The following is a 22,083-nucleotide window of genomic DNA, read 5'->3' on the forward strand; positions in this document are numbered from 1 at the left end:
TGTCACTTGGTCACCACTCTAAATTACTGAAGTGTTCAGTGAAATGCATTGGGAAATTGTTGGTTTCTGGGTGGAGTTGAAGGCAACCTGCTGATGGGAGTCACGTTTAGAATGCCCTGTCTTATCAAAGGCCCTACCGGCACTTGTGCCATCACCAGAAATGGTTAGGTTGGTGTAGTATGACTAAAGTGGGGAGTGTCATCTTTTGGTTCACACCAGTCCAAATCTGTTGAACAGCCAAAGTCATTGCAAGGCTGTGTGACCTACCATGGCTTTTGGGGAGAAGAGGTGTGTGGCTGAGAGACAGCGCAAGTGCCTGGATGCTTGGGCACTCACTGCCATTACTTTACTTTGAGATTTTCTAAGAGAGGCAAAAAAGGCCTGTCTTCTTTTTTTTTTTTTTTTCTTACTATCTTTTAGCTGAGCACACTGAATTTGTGTGGTTGGAGGTCTGGATTTTTCCTACTGCAAAACAAAAGAAATGAAAAATATAACAAACTGACATGCAAGTAGTGAAAGACCAAAACAGGATGGGGATGGAAATTAGTTTGTTGTTTTAAAAATGCATGTTTGTTATGTAGATTCAATTAAAAAAAAAAAAAAAAAAACAACAAAAAAACACCAAAAAACCCTGAGGATCAAAATGATGTTTGTTTGAGGTCCTGAAAAATGTAAAGACATTCTTGGCATTAATTGTAAGTATGTACAGCTAGCAGGAGCGGCCACACAGCGTTCTCACACCAAGTATTTACAGCTGTGGAAGAGTCATATACAAGCTACTTAAAAACTGACTATAAATCAAAAATCTGCTTAGGTGATTAACATTTTGGGTAAAGATGTGTGAATTTCATGTCTCAAAGTTTAGAAACAGTCTTTTGTAATCTAAAGTGGACTGTACTCTTAACACAGTGCCAGTCCTATTCTAACCATTCTCACAAAATGGAGGTAATTTATAAGTACAACTAAAAATTTCTGTTTGCACTCCACTTAAAAATCCTCTGCCTTAACAGAGAACTTTTGTGCAGATTTTGTAATCAAGTCAAGCCTGGGCTCCTTAAAATAAAATTGTGTTTGTCTACTTAACTTTGTCTGGAGAGATGCATCCTGAATATATACATGTGTGTATATAACAAAAATAAAATCGAGTCTGCTCCAAAAATCTTTGCTTTCCTTTAGTGAATAATGTGACTTCCCTTTGATCTATCCATTTGTTTTCACGTGTAACCACATGGTTAAGGAGCACTCCACTTAGTCAGTGTTTTGTTTAAATATCATGCAAAAATAAAGTTCAATGGTGAACACTAATCCAATGGGGATAGGTAATATACTTTGATAATTTAAAAGTTAAATCTAAACAAAACATAATTTTAAGAGTTGAGGGTAAGCACTTGAACAAAGTCAGAGAGTGTGGAAGTCTCTGCATACAACAAATGTGTTATAGCCCACTGTGCTTTTTATAACAACCAACTGGGTTGATTAGTTCCTTTTTTCCCTAGTGTAGGGCAGCTCAGTCATTTTAAATTTCAAATTAAGATGAGGTGGGATTTAATATCTGTTAAAGCTTTGTTAGCGTTTAATTTTTAACCTTCATTTTAAGTGGAAAATTTCTGCATATTTCTTTTGTTGTACAGTGTTGTAGTGTAATTTGAAACACATGTAGAGTTCTGGCACTTAATCTAGAAGTGACTCGTCTAACTTCTTTGGTGTCAATCATAGTGAATTGTTTTTGTAAGTGAGGCAGTAGTAAGGATGCTCTCTTCTTAAACCATAGTTGGTCTGGTCTTTGGCCAGATTAGTTTTTGCTAAAATCCTGTCAGTGTCTGTGTTGGTTTCAAGACAGTGAAGTAACTGAGAATTGATTTTGAATGGGTGACAGGACCGCTGGGCTTTAAAAGTTGTAGCAGGTGATTTTTCACATCTGCTGTCTTTGTCATTGGGGTATGCAGATATTTCTTGAATCTCGGAAAACAAGAAAAGCTGCAAATGAAGGGCTTATTTTATCTGCTTTGGCCTATTGATTTTGAACACTGAATTCATTCTGCTCCTTTGGGTAGAGTATAGTTTCTCAATAAGCTCAGTAGTCAGAGTCAAAAGGTTGAGTAAGAGCAAGGAAAGTTTGTCTTGCTTTGGAGAACGTGTAGAGGGCTGCACTCCTTCTTGCAGCAATTCTCTAGGCTACCAAGGCATATGGTCTGAATTTCCCAGTGTCTCCTGTTGCAGGGCCTGATCCTCAGTGGAAAGATTTCTGTCAGCTGCAATGCGTTTTGAATCAGGCACCTAATGAATGAGAATTAGCAGGTAAGAAGTGATTATTGCTCTAAAGACACAGCTCCATTTGCATACAGCCTTTTAAAGTGAAGTATTTATTCTTTTCTTCTAAAGTGAAGTATTTTATCACGAATAATTGAATAAAAACCTACGAATGACAATAGAAGTACTAGGTGGGTACACTTTTTTTGGAATAGTGAATATGGCCAAGCGTGCTGTCTTTTTCAAGAGAGGAAACAGAACTGTGTGTAAACCATCTTGATTTGATTTGATGTAGAAACTGTCTTGTATTGCTTTAGTGTCCTATAGAAATCCTACAGGTTTTGTGGTAGGATTTTGGAAGGACGCGAATTTAATATAGAGGAGGTAGATTAGCACCAGTTTTTCCAACCGAGTGGAAATCGAGAAAAGGAGCGCAGCCTCTAGTAAGTCTGAAATCTTACTGTTTAAGAAATCGGCTTTCTGGCAAAAATGTCTATGAACATTTCAAACGACACCCTGTAGTATATGGTGTTTTGCATGGAGCTCTTCTGTCAAGGTCATTAGCAATTGAATATATTAAAAGTGGACTGCTTATGAAACAGAGTTTTGCTTCCTGCCCGCCCACCTGTGGGTATAGTGTGGGTTCTGTAACTGTAAAAGGTCTCGGGAGGGTTATAAAAGCAGAGAATATGGAAAATATATAAAGAAACAAAGAAGGAAGCCTGCATACACCATGTAGTTTCTTATATGTAAAGTTGGCTGCAGTTGTATATGTACCACTAAATTAACCTCAAAAGCTGGCCATGACAGCAGAATGTCCATAGTAATTGTTTTTGTTGGCGTTTGGCTTCAAAATTAACTCATCGATCTAACATGAGTCTCTGTACTCAGAATACTGGTCTGGTAATGTTTTTTTACTTTTTCATGCAATCATGGAAAAAATATGTTTCTGCTTGAAGCAGTTGTCAAACAAGCTTCTTTCATCGACAATCAGACACAGGGCAGCTGAGTAAGGCTGTTTAGTCTAGAATAAATACTCGAGAGATTACAAGGTCGCTGTAGGAAATGTAATTATACCATTTATTCCAGAATAGTCTTTTTGTAGTGTGGGCTTGCAGAATACTAAATCATGCATTTATTAAAATACATATAATATGAAGAAAAGAAATCCGAGTGTTAACATAAGGAATGGAGAACTGCCTGGCAAACTACTACACGATTAACCAGTAAATATTTAAAATTGCTTCAAAAAATCAGGATGGTAATATTGGCTTTATTATTGAAATTTGGTATGAGGCGAACCCTGAACTGTCTCTGCAGGTGTAGAGGCAATGAGGCTGAGTGGGCAGCTGAAAGCGTCAGTGGAGCTGTCTGCTGATGGATTATAATGTGGCAGGAGGCACCCTGCAATTGTGTGGGCCAAATGCCTTATTTTCTGCAGTCTTTTCCATCTCACCAAGTCAAAGCCTTGTTACTACCAGCCACTTAAAAATAGCTGATGGTCTGTGATGTATGGTATTTCTTACCTGTTATTGGAAGCTCTTCTTTGCTTTTATCCTTCCCTTCATCCCCTGCATTGATATCGCTGTTGATGTGTGGTTCTCCTGTGACTTTATATGTCCACAGACTTTACTCCCTAGTTGTCTTCCATCACATTAGCAAAATATATTTTTGTAGAAGTCAGATTTTATGTCTTCTGTTGCTTCTCTGAAATTACGTGGTAAGTTTGAGATCAGTAGTTTTTGTGCTCAGTGTCTTCTTTTTCTTTACTTTTTTCTTTCCTGGCTTCTCCTGCACTCAATCATGTTGCCCTTTATGAGTCTTTCTCTGACTTCTCAGCGATATGTATAATTGCATTGGGAGTTGTGTAGTTGCCACAAGAAAAATGATACATATTGCACATGCAGGAGTGATCTTTCCTACTTGTCTCTCACTTTAGCAACAGAAGGGCATGAGTGTCCTCAGCTTTTGTAGTTCTCCCCAGGACAGAGCCCCAAAATGCTTTCTTTAAGCTCAGTGTTAAAATGGAGAGGCAGGAACAGAATCACAGAATGGTCAGGGTTGGAAGGGACCTCTGGAGATCATCTAGTCCAACCCCCCCACCAGAGCAGGGTCACCTACAGCAGGTTGCACAGGATGGCGTCCAGGCGGGTTTTGAATGTCTCCAGAGTGGGAGACTCCACAACCTCTGTGGGCAGCCTATTCCAGTGCTCTGCCACCCTCAAAGTAAAGAAGTTCCTCCTCACGTTAAGATGGAACTTCCTATGTTCAAGTTTGTGCCCGTTACCTCTTGGCCTATCAGTGGGCACCACTGAAAAAAGACTGTTCCCATCCCCCTGGCACCCTCCCTTTAAGTATTGCACCTTAGCAATGAGGAGCAAAGTCTGTCCAATGGTTGTGGAGAATATGGGAGAATAATGCTCATTGAAGACTACTGCTAAGAGAAGGAGCTTCTCTTGATCAGCATCTGAGCATCACCCACAGTTTGTATTTGGCCATAAGGAATGGCAGAGAGACGTCATGAGAAGGAGTTGCTCTGAGGCAGTTTAGGCAAACACTCTCATGGTTTTCTGAAGGGTCTGTTTGGATGGACTGATCTTTTAGATTAACTATTTAGTCTCAGATGTACTTGAACTAGAAAGGTGAAGTCTATCCTGGTTTGAATTTGCCCTCTAAAGTATTTGTAAAAATCCATTTTAATAAAAATATAAGTAGGAAGCCTGAAAAAGAGGAAGAGAGGGAGGATTCCTAGACCCTTCAATGTTTGTTTCAAGGATGGAAACATTCCTTTCACGTATAGTGAAAATAGTTAGACTGAGTTGGACAGCCTGCAAAACAGACCACTGAAGGGGAAAATAAAGCCAGAAATGAGGCATCTTCTGGACTGACACTGATAAACATAGCCATAAAGCAGCCTTCCAAATTAAAATTGGGTATCCAATGACTGAAAAAGTGACTTAAAAGTTTCCTGAAAAGGTGGAGAGAAGCATGGGGGAGTCTTGCTTGAAACTTCATGCAGCTTTTCAAGCTGTTGCTTGTGATTCTTTAACCCCCTTCAGATAGCTTTGTTGCAGCTTTATTCTTGATGAGTAGTATTTTTACAGTGATCAGGAGTCAGCAATGTTTAAAGCTTTTCTGAAGAGTGCTAAGTTGTAGGAGTGAGGGGTGTCTTCCTGGAGGAACGTACCATTTACCAAAGTCAGTAATTCTATTCATAAGTTTGATCCTATGTATGTAACGGATCTCACACCTGATATGATGGATGGCAAGATTTTTAAGGGTTAGGCTGGTAGCCTTTATTTTCTTATTTTGATGGTAACCCTGATGTCCCCCAGATTAGATCACACAGGAGGAACGTTTTGGAAAAGAGGAACTGGAGATCTTTCCTTAGAGTTAATGATATCTGATCACGTGTGTTCTCGTCTTTATTTTTCCTAGTTTCCTTCTAAAGAAAATAAAAATCCAAGTCTTACACATCCATAAGAATTGGAGTTTATATCTCCCTCCATTCTAGCAGTTTGTGCATCTGTTCACTGAGTGCAGTCACGCTTTGTGGAGCGGCAGAGATCTTGGGGGGTAACTAAGACCCTAGCTGCTCCGTGAAAAGGAATGGTTGGATATGGAGGGGGACCCTAAAAGTGCCTTCGCTGACAAAAAAGGCTGCCTGGTAAGGTTGTAACTTACTAGTCACCACAGAGGCTGCATGGAGTGAGGCACCTCGTAGATATCCCAACTGCCCAAGAAAAAAATCAGTTTGAGCTTGTAAAGCACTCACAAGACCAAGTTGTAGGAAACCAGACTGCGTAAGTTCTGGCATCATGGCACTACGTAAAAAGAAAGGGGGGGAAAACTTGAAGCGCTCTGGGTCTTTGAAACTGGAAGAAGTCCAAGGACAGGTAAAAGGTGTCTCGGGTGTCTTTTGTAGTTAGACACTCATGTATGTTGGGTCAAGGAGGGAAAAGAGGAACCCAAGCCTTTTATAAACAAACAAAACCCCCAAAAGCACAGCTGTTCTTTGCTTTGTGTGTTCCGGCCCCCTTTTATTCATCGCGAACATTAACGACATGAGGTGCTTAAATGACATGAGTCTCTTCAATGCCAGTATTTGGAGGATGGAGCTATATTCAATGATTTCTCTAAATACTAGTCATTTATAAGCATCCACTGCTTTCATTTCAAATTAGCCTCTGTATTGCATGATTGAGATGTTACCTGGTTGCTTGACACCCACTATAAGGTTGCTGGAGATGCTGAAGCTGGCTTGCAGTGCTGTCTGCACAGTGCTTTGCCTCAGCCAGTACACCCCACGGTGAGGCCAGTAAACCTATCAATTTACACACGCAGAGCATGGGACAGCACCCACTTGAGCTGAGAAAGGGAGGACTGTCCCATGAACGGACAGTGGTCTTGGGAGGATTGGTGCCACTAAATGTACAGCGACAGAGGCAATTATTAATTCAGCATTTTTAAAAGTATGCTCCTTCCCCCCCCCCCCCCCCCTTGGGTTAGGGACATATGTGTTTCTTATCACGCTGTATAGCTTTGTGGTTTGGGTTTTTTTTTTGTAAGTTTGCTTGTTTGTTTGTTTTTTAGTGGTGCTGCTTACAGGGGTTGAAGAAAGTACCTGCAATTAAGTTGGTTGGCTGGAGATTATATACACGCATTTAGGAACTGATTTTCATGGCTTTGGTTGTAAAGCCTTGCTAATAGTTGAAAACTGTTGTAGGTAAACAAGCCATGTAGTGCCAGGCTCCCAGAAAGAATTGAGTTGTTCACTTCTCTCTTCCAAATTGAGGCGTTCGAGTTAGGCCATGTTTCTAATAACAAAATAGGGGTTTGAACATAATCAGACTTCACAGATGAGCTATTGCTCAGGTTTGAAGGTAAGGCCACCATGTTTTTGTTTCTTTACCCAACTGGTATTAAATGTAAAAACATAAATCCTTTTCAGTGGGAGAGGAGAAGGGGAGATGGTTTTCATTTGGCATAATTTCCTGTGAGACGTAGTTCTAAACAAGGCCCATATTTACACAAGACAATACAGTTTTACATGTACTAGTATATCCAGCACATTTTAAAATTGTTTAGCCAGCCCCAGGTATTAAATACCTTCACAATAAATGTGTTTAATAAAAGTAGATGAAGTTTGAAATAATTTCTGAATAATTTTACAGTAGAAACACCAGTTAAATCAACCCCATTGCAGTAATAAATGTCACAAAAACAATTAATTATACTTGCTTGCCACTGCAAAATCAATTGTGTAACTGTTCTTCTAAAACTGACTTTTACATTACTAAATCCTAAACACTACACTTCTGTAACTTGTCAGAATCAGGTTTTGGTTAATAGATATTTTCAGTGATGTAATGGGAACTTCTGGCATGGAGTCAGAACATAATGGACTGTGATTAATGTTTTAATAAGCACTTTTCTTCTACTTATGATGCAGCAGTGAAATGGTTTCCTGCTTAGATTGATAGAACAGCAGGTGTGCGTACATATTTTTTTCTTTCAGTAAGAATAAGTTTTTCAGTTCTTCTGCTTGAAAATATTTAATGTTTTTCCTTGAGTCAAACGCTGCTGATTTGGGGTTTTTAGTTTGTTTTAAATCCAGCTATTGCCGATATTTGCCATTTGAAAGTGGAGGGTGCCATGGAAACCTTTTCGGTACTTAAAATAATTGCTTTGCAAAAGAGGAAACTCATTAGTTTAAAAAACAGTTCTGATATATTGATGTTTTCTTCAGTGAAAGGATTTGTTTAAAAATAGTGTTAGACTAATTCGAAAGCATGTGAAAACAAAGTATGGTGATGAAAATATTAGCACGTTAGATTTATTATTTAAGTTGATGTAATACACTTGCTACATCCTTGGTTACTTTTGTACTGGATGTGGTTCTGTTTTTCTATATTTTAAGAATTTCTACCAAAAAGAAAAGTGTTTTAGTCACTCTTTTTAATGACCCATCAATCCAGATTTGTAGCAGGGATAGTTTTTTTTTTTTTGTTTTGTTTTGTTTTTTTTTCTGAGGGATCCAGTCAGCTGCTCTCCTGATGGAGAGGTGATGTGGTGTTTCATCTAAGATGCTGCTTAAGGTGAGCACATTCTCTATGCTCTTAATGCCCTACTAATATCAAGTGGTGGTTGCTCACTTGCTCTTGGCTCTTCCTCTGCATAACTGCAGAGCACAAGGACTACCTTCTGTTGAAAACAAAGTAATCTCTTTTCTTTCCTTCTTTGTCCTTGTAGGCTGGATAGTACCAATGCATAAACCTGTGGTAAGGAGAAGAGGGCAAACCATGTAGAAACAGGAGGTCCCATGTCTTGGCTATTGCTGGCATTGGTACCAGCAATAGCCGAGCCACGCCTAGTTGACTAGTCCACTGGGCTTGTGTCCATGTACCTCTGCTCTCTCATCACAAAAAGTCAGGTGAGCCTTTCTGGAAGGACAGAAAAGGTGCTGCGGTCCTGGCTCCAAAGTAGGTGATCTTCTCTTATCTGGAGTCGGTTGACGTTAATAGAGATTCAAGATAACAGATAGTTTCTCCAGCTATTTGTTCTTTCCCCTAAACCTGGAATCTTAGTAACTCCTCTGTTCTCAGGAGCATCAACCCATGCTTTAATTTTTTTCATCAACTTTGGAAAAAATGCAGATATCAACTTACTTGTTTTTAATATTTATTGAGAATTTCCCAGATGACCTCTATACCATAGTTTTACGCTAACTCTGTGTACTGGGGTAGCATCTGCCTTGCATAGAGAAGGCTACTTGTGTATTTCCTTTGTTTGCTACTGCTGCATTTGTCTTGTTCTCCCTTAAAAAGATGGAGAAGGAGAGTTCTGGCTGCTATCTTTATTTCCTGATTCTCTTCCAGAATTCGTGAGGAAGTACTTATGAGTAAAGCCAAAAAAACCCTACACCCCTTCTCCCCTTCCTGTCATTAGAAGGTTCCCTCTCTCCTCCTCCTCTTTTCACATTTAGGCCCTGATGGATTGGGCAGACTTCTTGCTCTGTGGTCATTGATTCTGTTAATCGTCAAAAAGTATTCCAGAAATGAGAGAAGAGATCTGCACTCTGAGGCCATCTCAAAACTTGGAAGCATAAAGGCTCTGCTGTTCCAGACTTTCTTCAGCGCACAGTTAATTTTGGAATGAAAAGTCTCACAGATACGAGTCTGCAAACAATCTGAAATATGGAAAGAAAATCTTGCCTTTTTTATTTTCCTTATTCCATGAAGTAGGTGCATCCTGCTTTTTTCTCACCAGAAGAGAAGCCAGTATTGTTGGGAAGGTGTGAGTCCAATAGGGAAGTTTGATTTCAAGAGTCTGCTGTGAATGAGTAGTGCTCAGCTTTGAGCAATCCAGGCCATAGGATCCTTCTTGATCTTTTGGCTTTTGTCTAAGAGCAGTCACTGCAGTTGCTGGTTTTGTGAAACTGCTCTCTTGTTCTTGCTACCCAGAGGTGATCTGTAGACTTTTTAGGTCTGCTGTATTTACTCAATTTATCTAACCCTTAAATGTCTTGGAAAAGCATGGACCATCAGAAGAACATATAGAATTGGTGTTGTCCAATTCTACAAAAATGTGAAAAATCAATAGTGTCGTAACAGCTGGTACTGACCCTGGAGCCTGGAGATGAGAACGAGTGCCCTCCTCACGGTTATCATGAGTTGTTGCAGCTAATGCCTCCACGCTCCTTCCCTGACTTCTCCTAAGAGCTGTAGGAAGTTTATGTGTTCCCTGGCATGTTTTTTGGCTCTAGTTGTGACACTAGAGCCAAAACTAAAAATAAAAGCTCAACATAGGTCCAGTTCTGCTCCCATCCCTGGTACAGGGTATTTGTAGTGGCTTTGGTGGGAGTAGGATTAGGCCTACAGAAGTGCCTTTAATGTTCCTACCCTTGGGCAGTATATGTGGATACTACTTTCTTTTGCATTGCAATACAGTGGATGAACTGTGTGTGCTCACAGGCACTTTCATATAATTGAGGAGCATGCTTGACATGGCTCAGGGATATTTGCAAATGGAGCAAAGGAATGTGGCTACCTCTGTGACGGAGAGCTGCGGCAGTGAAGCAGTGCGCTAATGCTGCAGGCTGTTTGTCAGGGTAATAGCTTGGCCGAGTTAGTAGGTATTTGGCTTTACTGGGAGCTACTGGCTGCTAGTTGACTTTCCTGTATTTCAAAACAGAAATGCTGAAAAACCATCTGGAGCTATCTGCTAAGATCAACTGCCCATATGTACTACAGTAGCAGGTTTTACAGGCTGCCTGCCCTGAGAATTTAAGGTCAGAAAAGGGAATCAATGTCTTTTCTTTTAATGCTTTTTTTTTATCCTCTTAGAAAAATACTTTGTGAATGGGGATAGCAAATACAGAGATTTCAGTACTTGTATATGGGTGTATTTCACACAACCCTCATGCGTGTGCGCACCTCTTGTTTCCATGGGCGTAGTAGAACAGTAACAAAGTTTAATGTCAGTGTCAGCATCTGCCCAGCAGCCCTGCTGAGGGATGACAGGTAAGTACAGCAGGGATCTAGTCAAAACCTCCGGAGAGCGAGCTGGTTTCCCCACTGTGTTGCAGCCTTTGGGTGAGCTTGGGAAGGCTAGTAAGGTCAAGTTTCTGAAATCTATGGTAGTTATACACCAAAGCTCCTTATGGGCCTGTGCTTTAATTTTTATTTTTTTTTTAGTTTGTCGTCCGTCCCCCCCCCCCCCCTCCCCGTTTTGGTTCATTATCTGCAAAATGGGATTATGTATTTTGAAATATCAATGTTAGGCATTGGGAAGAACTTGCCACTTAGAGAGGACCACATAAGCTGGAATGGCTGGGTGGAGGTGATAATACAGGCTACTGGTGTTTTCAAAGAATAGTGTATCCTCTATTTTGGGCTGCTTTGAAGGATGGTTATTTGCAACAAAAACCCCAGAGTTTTTGTTGACTCATGACTTATATTTTGGTTTTATTCAGCATTTTTTGCCCTTTCTGAGGGTTCCAACAGCTGAAACAGCATCGTCTTGCCACACAGCAGTTTCAGCTGAGTCTGGGGTTTGAAATGGCAACACTGCTAAATGTTTGTGACTTGTTTTTAGAACAGCATTTCAGCTGCCAGTTTTCTTAAGAAAGCAAAAACAATATGAAAAGTAAGAAACACAAGTAAAAGAGAGGCTTTAAAATACTTCTGATTTAAAAAATAAAACAAAAACAACACTAAACAAAAAAGGTTCAGAAGACATGCTAAATTTAGCAAAATTTCTAGGAAAAAGGCATCTAAATAAGCACGTGTGCTCCTGGTGTCCCTTCACCTTCTTTCCTCCCCCCTTTTCTCCAGCCCACACATGAACTCATTGATTATATTTTCTCTTAATGAGCTGTTTGTGAAAATTTTGCTTGTCCTCTGGTAAAAGATTTGGATGGTCCCAGAAGAATAGCTGCCACATGGTGGGGATAGATGTGGGGGGGAATGAGAGCTCCCCAAAACTCTCTGCTTCCTTGCAAAGAGGTGAAGAAACTGCAGTGGTACCATTAATTCTTTCAAGAAGAGGGCAGGACTTAAGGTATGAAGACTACTTGCTTTGAGAGCATGCTCTGTGCACCCAGAAAAGCTGTAACTTCTCATGGAATGATTTTATTGAGATATATGTTTGTATGTTTGTGTGTGTGTGTGCATATGTGCATATGCATATATCATTATATATCATTTTACATTTGCAGCGTAGTAACTCCTTGTTGTTATTGCTGTCGTATTATTAGGTGTTTCTGTAGGCATGTCAATGCATTGATTGTTTTAGCAACTACAGCTGAAGATAGGTGTTTTGCCCCAGAAGAGAGAAGCTAATGCACAGAGAACTTATGCAGAAAAACAGGTTGAATACTGAATAGGCAAAGGTAACATTTTTCTAGAGCAACTAATTGAATGAAGACTCTGTCTTGCTAGTTTTAATGAACCGTAGGCTCTGAATTGATGAAAAACACATACTAGCTTAGGATAATCAGACGAGAGAAGGAAAGGTGTTGGAAACACGGCTTTAGTGTATAAGGATGTATGGGTGCATGGGGCAGTGAGTGCTGTTTGGAAAGATGCTTGCAGAGCCGCAGAGGAAGAGACCGACCACGCAGAGAGATGGATCAGATCAGATCCTATTGTAGATTCCTCTATAGCCTTTGGTAAGTCAGGTGGACTGAAATCCTCAAAGGCAGTTAAGCACCAAAATACCTTTGGAGTTTGGCTTCAGTCCATATGTAAATCCTTCTTTATTTTTTTTTTTTACCTCCCCATTTCCCTGCTTGATGATATTTTGTGTATGTATTCACCTCCTTAGCTACAGCAGTAACCAGAGCCTCACGTTTTGTAAGTTGGCCACTATTACCTCTATGTTGTTTCCAGTATTAATTAATTTATGTAGTGCTGTGTCTTGTGTGATCTGTGTTCTTTGCTCCTAGCTGCATGACCTTTGCTATTAAGCTGTCTCTAGTTGGAAGAAGTCTGTATTAGTAAGTGCTACAGATTAACCTGAATAATTTATCTATTTTCCCAGCCCCCTCAGGTTTTTTGACAGCTGTGCGTTTTACAAGGAATGACTTTCATATTTTCTTTAAAACCGTAGATGAAAGTTGAGTATCACTGGGATAAAATGAGATACCTGCAGGGAAAATACCTCATCGGATAATGAATCCCCATTTACACTTATTTCTTGAGATCTATCAGTGTAAATTGTGCTTAAGTATTTTTTGGTGTAGAACTTATGAAACTAATTTGAATGTGGTACTTTAAGAAAAAAAATTACTGGCTGTTTTTGTCATAAACCTAAAGGTGAGCTTGATCGTTCCTTTTCATTAAGGTGAGTCACTGATGGATGTGGTAGTTCTTGGGATGAAGAAATTTGAGACCAGTGTTGGTTGTACAAGTCTGTAGGTCAGTGTGGGATATATTCAGCAGCAGTGCATTAAATGGGCAGAGCATATAGTGGGAGCTTTTGCACTCTAGTGGGATTAAAGGATAATAACTCTGCAAAAAGATAACCAATGCAGGAAGGAGACCCATAGCATTCCTGTGGAAATCTCACCAAATCTTTTTTTCCTTGAAAAAATAGATGTACATTTTGTACAAAAAGTGACGAATTTACATTGATACAGTTTTAACCTTCCTAAAGAGCTATAGGGAAATTGTGTAAAGCTGCACTCGTGGTAAAGTGTGCGTGTGGGCTACGTTTGAGATGGCTTCTAGGGCAGCTTGGACTTGCATGTGCTCCAGTCTGTGTTGGAATAGCACAGAGGTGGTCTGCGAAGAGCCGTCTCTGCTTCTCATGTGGTATTTGCTCTTCCGTGGCTCCAGCTGGTAGAACCTTTGTAGTACAAGAAGTTCTCGGTCACAAAGGGCGTCTCATTAGCCCATAGTAGATTTATGTGCCAAAATATTATTTAAGTCTTTGAAAACCTCCTTAGCACTTGTGTGGCAGATAAAGCAATACTTCTGTGTAGCTACTTTACAGTCAAGTTATTGGAGTGCTTGTCCTGCTGATGGGAGAAATCAATATGGTCCTTTGCTCTCTTCCCTTAAATCACATCAGCAGCCTGTCAGATGTGATGCACTGTGCTTTACCAACTCACTAGAAATTATTAGCTTTATTTTAGTTGGGAAAGAGATTTTATTTGACCAAACCCTCCTTCTCACCAGAATGTCAAGGGTGACTTTGGTGAGTAGAATATAGCTTTTTATTTCAGAATAGATCCGTGCCCAAATAAAAGTGAGTGTGTTTCTTCTGTGATACGCTCTTCCATGCTGCTTGGGGACTTAAAAACTGAGAAGTATAGGTCCACAGAGACCCTGACGTTGTTTCTCAATTATGTGTCCAGTGAGAGCTCCCAGTTCCTGGCTGCCATCTGGGAGAGCTGCAGTACTGGTCCAGTTGCTTTTAACGGTCGATTAAGAGGAAATGCATTTCAATAGGGAAGATTTTTCAACACCTGCATTACCCACCATGCTGTATTTATTAGTTTACGTTTTAACTGAAGAACAGCATTAAGCACATTGTATGCATTATCTTTCTCTGCTCTGCTGCCTTTAATTAGGAGGTTTATACATTGATGTACAACAAACACAAACATTAAATTGGGGCTAATGGGAAATGAGTTTGGACTTGAGTTATAGTGACTATAAAATGTGATGAGATCTGGCACTTGGTTTAATGATGCCAGAGTGGCATGACATGTAACCTAATGACATCACATTGTACAGTGTTGCATAGAGCACTAATATTTATGTGAAAAAAGCTTGATTATAATGTTCAGTGCATGTTTGTGCACAAAAATGCATATACCTGTTTATGGCTGATATGTTAAAGCAGTGGCCCACACTGTTTCTTAAATTTCTTGTTATAGCAAGGAGTTTTTATATCTTAATATGAGAAATGAAGCAGTTCAAGAGCACAAAGCAGGAAAAGACCTTCTTTAATTTTCTACAGATGATCGAAGACTAGAGGAGTTTCATAATGAAATAGCAAATTGCATGAAAGAAGCTGAACTTCAGTACAAAGATACACTGTATTGTAATATTCTAGGTGAGTGTGTCACATACTGATATAATAATCACTTACCTCTTGTCTTGCAGCTTTTTGGCTTAACATAGCTATGGAACTTCCCTTTAAAGTACAGCAATTTCTTTAAAACCTGTTTGATCTGTCAAGTAGGTGTAGAAGCTTGTGTCAGACGTGAAGAAGATAGCAGATTCAGCTCTGACAGATGATACGAATACAGTGAAGTTAATTGACTTCGCCAGGGGAGAAAATTCTTCCTCCCAATTATGTCAAATGCCAGACAACTTTTCAGAGGTGGGGAGGGAAACACGCCTAAAGGACACAGTGCTATGCTAGTAGGTGCTTTCTGTGCTTTATTTTTATTATCACTTTAAAAAATTATTATTTTATTTAAGCTTTCATGGATAAAATAATAAAGTCAACTAGCTCAATTGCATCTTTGTTTTGGGATTCTCAGGTCTCATAAATCCATTGCCCTTCTGTAGTCCTCTAGGATTTTCTGCCTATTTTTATGAAGGTAGAAACTTGCGGGAGACTCTGTGAGGCAAGGAAGTAGTTTTTATTTTTCTGTCAGTTTTAGCTGTTCTGCTTCTTTGACTTCATATTGGTATAACTTAAATCCTGTCAAAGTCAACAGGTTTCTGTCACATTCTAAGTTTTTAGCATTTGGAAGGCAAAGGAGAGAGGACTGGGCTCTTTACTTTGTTCATTAATCCCTGGTCAGGACTATAGCCTGTCTCATATATGAAGCTCTGCAGTTTTGTGTTCCAGCACCACATGATTCTTTTACAGAAATTTCCTGTCAGTGGAGAAGGAGCCAGCAAGGCTGTCGTGGTAGGGGCTATTGTTCTGAGGAATAAAACTCTATTTTCTCCACTGACACCTTTTCCTCCCCCAGCTCCATTTTTGTTTTTAGTTCATGCGGTTTTCCACTGCAACTCATAAGTATTGCTGCCAAGAAATGATAAAGACAATAAAAAGGGATTGTCGTAGGCAACTTTCTATTCTATATCACTTGCTTCTGAGATTGGGATGCGTGACAGAGCACATGGTGGGCAGTACGTGCACATGCATATTTGTGTACGCGCACATTTGTACAATGACTTAGCATGCCCAACAGGGTATCTGTACTACGATTAAAAGGGCCTGTGTCTCTCTGATATATGAAAGTTGATCAGTAGAGAGACTGGGTAACCAGACTGCATTCCCTCTCTCTGGTAAGTGCTATAGGTGGTCCCATGTTGCAGCAGAACAAGTATAAAACTGTTGCAGGAGTTAGTTTTTACCGGCTACGAAGACCTACCTGGCTGGCAAATGTTAGGTTTCTGTCCACTGGGTGGGTTTCTTTCTCACTGGATGAGCCCATTAAGTCATGGTTGCCCATTAAGTCATGGTTGCCCATTAAGTCATGGTTGCCCATTAAGTCATGGTTGCCCATTAAGTCATGGTTGCCCATTAAGTCATGGTTGCCCATTAAGTCATGGTTGCCCATTAACTAAGGCTGCAAGGTGATTAGCACTTTTTGGGGAAAAAAGAACAAACAAAATTAAAACCCTGTCTTCAGGTTTGTTTTCACAGTAAAGGTAGAAAGTTTCCGCTGTCTTTCTCTTTTGTAGCACAACGCTACTATATATAATTGGCCTTTTTTGGTCTTACTGTTCAGTAACTCTTAAGGCTTTTTCAAGAGCATGTTGGTAAATCTGACAGTGTTTATATTTTATGAGGTTGGGAGTTTTATTTCCTTTACAGAAGTACCAAGGAACGTATAATGCAAGTCCATTGTACTAGACACTGTACAGTGATTTAGAGGTGTGTGGAGGAACAGTCCATGCCCCAAATTGTCTAAAAGTAGAGGATGTCACCTTTACAGGAGAAAAAAAATTAAACAACGTGCAACAGTAACAAACTAGCTCCTTTTTTATTTCTGCTGCACTTGACTCTCTTCATGCTAAGTGTGGCAATACTATTAGAACTTTTCATTCTTTTGGCTTCTCCCTGTCAGTATAACTGTTCCAGACCTTTCAGTGGCAAAGAATTCCATTCAGTTTGTGGGTTCCAACTTTTTACTCATCATTGCATCTGGTTTTATTGCCTTAAAACCCAGATATTTTCAGATTGACACAATATTGATCACAGTTGCACTTGGTTAAATTTGAGGTTAGTTTACATGAGGCAATGATGAGATTTCGTGTGACACTCTTTCTGACATCAGGAATTCATGATCTTTAAAATATTTTTTTTGAGAAACTTTTTTCAGCCACTAAATGTACTTCTATTAAAACAATCCCTTAGTATGCATAATTTAGATTTGGAATCACGGTAAGTTTGTTTTTTCATGTTTCTTGGAATGTGCTTTCAGTTTAGCTACACAACATTCTATTTAGGGCATAATTTTAAGAATAATTTTTGTAATTTTGGCAGCAAATGCTGTAACATTATAATTATGCCATAAACATTCAATGTTTTTCCATCATCAACTGGCTATAATCCCAGTTCAGGAATACAGCTTTCTTGTTGCTCTCATCAGTTCAAATGAAGGTGCAATTTTGTCCACAGAAATGATTTTTTTTTTTTTTTTTAATTAAGTCTACCATTTGGGTTAGTTACATACTAAAGCAGTTAAAAAATAAAAGTCTGTCTTTCCCTCTAAAGTCATAAATGACTTTTGAACTTTTCTTAACGGAAATTCACTTTTAAGAATGAGTTAAGACAGCAGATACTGTGCAGAAACAAAGTTGATTCTTGCATATATTAAAACATCGCTCTTATTTAACCATCTTAATTTAAAAATGGGAGCTAGTTAAAACAATACAGCCTAGTGACGTTAACATACCTGTTATGCCTTGTGGATTTTAAAGCAAAACAGGACCTAGTGGTATACCCCAGGGGTCAATATTGGGACCAGTACTGCTTAGTCTCTTCATTACTGCCTGGCTCATGGGAAAGAGTGCACCCTCAGCAAGTACGCAGGCAGTGTAAAGTTTAGAGGAGCAGCTTGTCCACCAGATGGTTGTGCTGCCCTTCAGAGAGTCCTTGACAGGCTGGAGAAGTGGTCTGACAGCAATCGCATGAAGCTCAACAAAGAGAAATACAAAGTCCTGCACCTTGGGAGGAATAACCCCGTGGACCAGTGCACAGTGGGGAGCGACTGACTGGAAAGCAGCTTTGCGCAGAAGACCTTGGGGCACACCAAGTTGACCATGAGCCAGCCACGTGTCCTTGTGGGAAAGGTGGGCAACAGCCTCCTGGGCTGCATTAAGCAGAGTGTTACCAGCAGGTCGAGGGAGGTGATCCTTCCCCTCTGCTCAGCACTGGTGAGACACATCTGGAGTGCTGTGTCCAGTCCTGGGCTGCCCAGTGCAAGAGACATGGACACTGGAATGAGTAAGGACTTGGGGTGTCTGTAGTGCGAGGTGAGATTGAGGGAGCTGGAACTGTTAAATCTGGAGAAGGGAAGGCTCAGAAAGATCTTGTCAATGTGTGTAAATATGTGATGGAGGGCAGGGAGTGAAGGGGATAGAAGCCAGACTCTTCTCTGTGGTGCTCTGTGAGAGGACAAGAGGCAGTGGGCACAAATTGAAATACAGGGAATTCCATTAAAATATGTTTACTGTGAGGGAGGTCAAAGAGTGGAACAGTTTGTCCTGAGAGTTTGTGAAATCTTCCTCCTTCGAGATACTGAAATCTTGACTGGACACAGCTCTGAGCAACTTGCTTGAGATGACCCTGCTTCAAGCAGGGCAGCTGGACTGAATGGTCTTCAGATGTGCCTTCCAGCCTCCATGCTTCTCTGCTTTATGGCCTTTATGTCTGTCTGCTCAGACTCTGTATGACAAGGTGATGAAATTTTGTCAAATAATCTCAGCATCAAGATATGTAAAATAACTCTTTATATAAAAAAGAGAGAGACGATTTCTTTCAGATTAAGAACTAAACCAGAATCTACTGGAAAGTATCTGTTGGTCAGCAGGCTACCTTTATCTTCTTAGTTACTTTTTGCAGAGGTCTCAGAGGTTGTCTGTGAGGGTAGTCCACCAATTTCTAAAGTGATGTCTTAGATGCTGCAGCTTGAGTCACCATCAGGTGTGGGCTTGGTAACATGGAATCAGTGGTGTTGTACTGGTGTAAGGTATGATGAGTAATACAGCTATGATTCAACCTGAGATTTCAAAGAGGTGATCTAGTTTTAAATTGGCTTTATGTTCATATATCACCCTTTAAATTTTCCAGGAGGAAACAAGTACTGAAATAAAATCCACATCTGCTCATTAAATAGGAGCAAGCTCTCATATTGTCCTGCTGGTCTCACTAGTGTGGTCAGGCTCCCGTGTGCTCCTTTTCCTGCTCCTGGAGAGAGACAGCTGGGGTGGAGGGAACATTGGTCTGATCCACTACAGCTTTCCTTATATTAAACACTTTTCTTTAGTTCTTATTCAGGGTATGATACTGAACTTGGGTAATGCTAACCAGATAATTAGTCCAATTGTCTGTAGCAAAGCAAATGGCATTTGCTTCTTTTTAGCAAAATGCAATAGTATTTGTTGTGTCTTTGATCTCTATAAAGTGCTCTGATGTGGTGAGATCATCTTGAGGAAGCACTAACAGGTCTTGAATTTTGTATTCAACTGGTTGTAAAAGCAAGAGGAAAAATGGAATTGAATATGTGCTTATTGTGATACTTCATTTCAGTCAACAGCTTTTTTTCAAAGTTGCTGTACAGGACTTGGTATTGGGATGGGATATTGGTGAATGACTTTTAGTTTTCACTGAAAATTAGTGTGTCAGTTTTTCAGTATGGTGCTACTTTTGCTTTCCAGATCAGTAAGACTGCTGGCTTCCCTTTCAAAACTAATTTTCTTTATTGGTGTATTTGCTTGTGTGTCTTGATAATCCTTCCAGTTACTGCTTCAGAAGATGTGGGAAGGGGAAGAATACTTGTTCCCTGAAGGTTGCTGTAAACCAGTCATTGCTCTTATGATACTCGATGAATGAAATATTTCCATACACCGTAAGACTTTATCTCAAAGAAAGTCTCGAGAAGTTAAAATAATGGCAAATATTCTGTAGACTAACTCTTGCAAGGGCTAAATAGCCTGGCCTTGATCCAGGAAGGCACTTAACAATGTGCTTAACTTTAAGCACATTGAATATTCTTACTGGCATGAGTGAAAAATCAATGAGACTACTCACATGCTTAAAATAAGACATGTGCTTAAGTGTCTTTCTGGACCTCGGCCAGAGCATTCAGCCTGCGAGATGGGCTGAATTCTAATTGTGGGCAAAAGCCAGTAGTGTTTCATTTTGCTTGTCTTGTGTGTTTCTGAAGAATTCATTGATATCGTCTGTGTTTATTTTAATTGGCCTCCATTTCCCATCTAAGCCCTACCAACTCCAAAGCTCTGGGAGTAAAATAGATGTGCAACTTAGGGTTGTCAAACAGCTTGTCAGGGATAGTACTTAGGCTGTATATATTGCTATAGAGCAGGAACTGGACTTCAGAAAAGCTGGGAAAAGATGAGGTGAAACATGATTGTTTTCTTTGGTAGCCAAGGTTTTAATATAGAGAGAAAATGAAGAGGAGAGAAGAGAAGGGCTGGTGACACATCACACCTTTTCAGTTAACATAGTTGCTTCTTAGGAAACATTAAAGAATGCAGACAGATGCATTAATAATCTGCTGGCAGTGGCTGTAGCCTTGGCAAGTAGGCTTTCCTACCTACTATTGATTTTTCTGACTCTTCAGGCAGCAATTTGCAATGGGTGTCTTGATCCCTTACCCTCAAAATGGGCAGTGAGATGGGTTGTCACGGCCAAAATAACTTTTGCTTTCTAACCAGTCCCTCCTGTTTCTTCAACAGCATCTTTTGCTGCTTAGATGACAATTTCCACTGCTGACAACTGTGAATGATAAAATATATTATATTTAAACACAAAGAGCCTCCATGTCTAGAGGTGCAAAATAACCCACCACAAGGCTACTGAGCTCTTTGTTGGCACCAGCTACGCTTGTAGAACCCAACCCTGAAATGCTGTAAATCTGGGACATTACTGTAAAAGCAGTGGAGCCACAGTGATCTCGCAGAAATCTTTGCTGTCGACTCTAACTTATTTGTCTAAGGAAATAGTGTACTGTTCTTCCCCCACCCCCTTTTGTTTTTCAACATCTAGACATTGGTTGTCTTCCACTTTTCCTCTCTGTGTTTATGGTTTCCTCCTTACATCTGACATTGCTGTTTGCTTTCTTTTCTATCCAGGTTGTTAGAAGCCATGCAGCAAATTCTTCTTCATATACTGCCTTTGAGTTGTGATAGCAGTATTGTGAGCAATATTGCTGATATTTCTTCACCTGTCTTTTTTACTGGAAATTAACATTTTTGTTTCCTTATATATATTAGATTTAGACTAAATGAGAGATAAACTTAGAGTAGTTGAAAAGAGAGTGACCAGAATAAAGGAAAAATCAAGCATAAATGTTTTTTAAAGGGTTAAATATGTAAAACTAGAAGCAACCAGTTGAAACCATTACATTTTATATGTTATTACAAAAGTATCTCCTGAAAATGCGTCTCCATGAAGGAGCAGCTGACATTTTTAAGAGACCCCTTCCACAGTGAGTCTTGAGCGGTTTTGAATGTGTTTGCTTGTAGGTTGTTAGTTTTCTTTCAGCTGCAGAAGTGTGCTTGCTATAGCACTCCCAGCTCGGTTTCAAGTGTCTTTCAAGGTAACTAGCAATGTATGTTTTCACTGTGTACTTGCCCTAATGGCCGTTTATTTCTTTAACTGTGAATTCCTCTTTTACTTAAGAGCTTCACAGAATCACCTGTCACATACAGAATTTCACCTGAATTGAATAAGAGGCAATTTAATGTTCAAGTTTAGAAGTTGTATTCAGATTCAGGGATAGCCAGAGATCTTTAGAACAATGAAATGATGTGTGCTAAAGATATTGGAGCCAGAATTAGAAGTGGAAGAGTGGATGGCAGATGGTATTTTATAGCTTATTTTTCTTCCAACTGTTTTCCCCTTAGATTTTCTGGAAATGGCTCTCAAGCTTAAGTCTAGGTCTCTAAGTGTATCTGTTTGCAGGTGTCGTCAATGTGACAGAGCCTTCTGCCACCTAGTGTTAACGTGAGTTCTCTCCTCAGCCGGGTATCCAGATAATTTATTAAATGTCATTATTTATTAATGATCATCCCCCCGATAGCTAGGCACTCTCTGTGAACGTTTCAAAATGCGGGTTTTGCACCAAAGGGTTTCAGAATCAATTCAGTCAGTATGCAAAACTTTGGATAT

The 22,083-nt window shown here is 39.8% G+C and overlaps 1 protein-coding gene across 3 annotated transcripts in view; it reads left to right on the forward strand.

Annotated features, from left to right (window-relative positions):
• MNAT1 (MNAT1 component of CDK activating kinase) overlaps positions 1-22,083 on the forward strand; it is a 129,924-nt gene that overhangs the window by 93,364 nt on the left and 14,477 nt on the right. The window contains exon 10 of one of the 3 annotated variants that reach the window (XR_014269296.1): positions 2,221-2,298. The exons of the other annotated variants lie outside the window; for them this stretch is intronic. The gene's annotated coding sequence lies outside the window, so the exon portion shown is untranslated. The remainder of the gene's footprint in view (positions 1-2,220; positions 2,299-22,083) is intronic. 3 annotated transcript variants of the gene reach the window in all.

This window comes from Vanellus vanellus, assembly GCF_965231255.1.
Source record: "Vanellus vanellus genome assembly, chromosome: 6".
In the NCBI taxonomy this organism is placed as follows: domain Eukaryota; kingdom Metazoa; phylum Chordata; class Aves; order Charadriiformes; family Charadriidae; genus Vanellus; species Vanellus vanellus.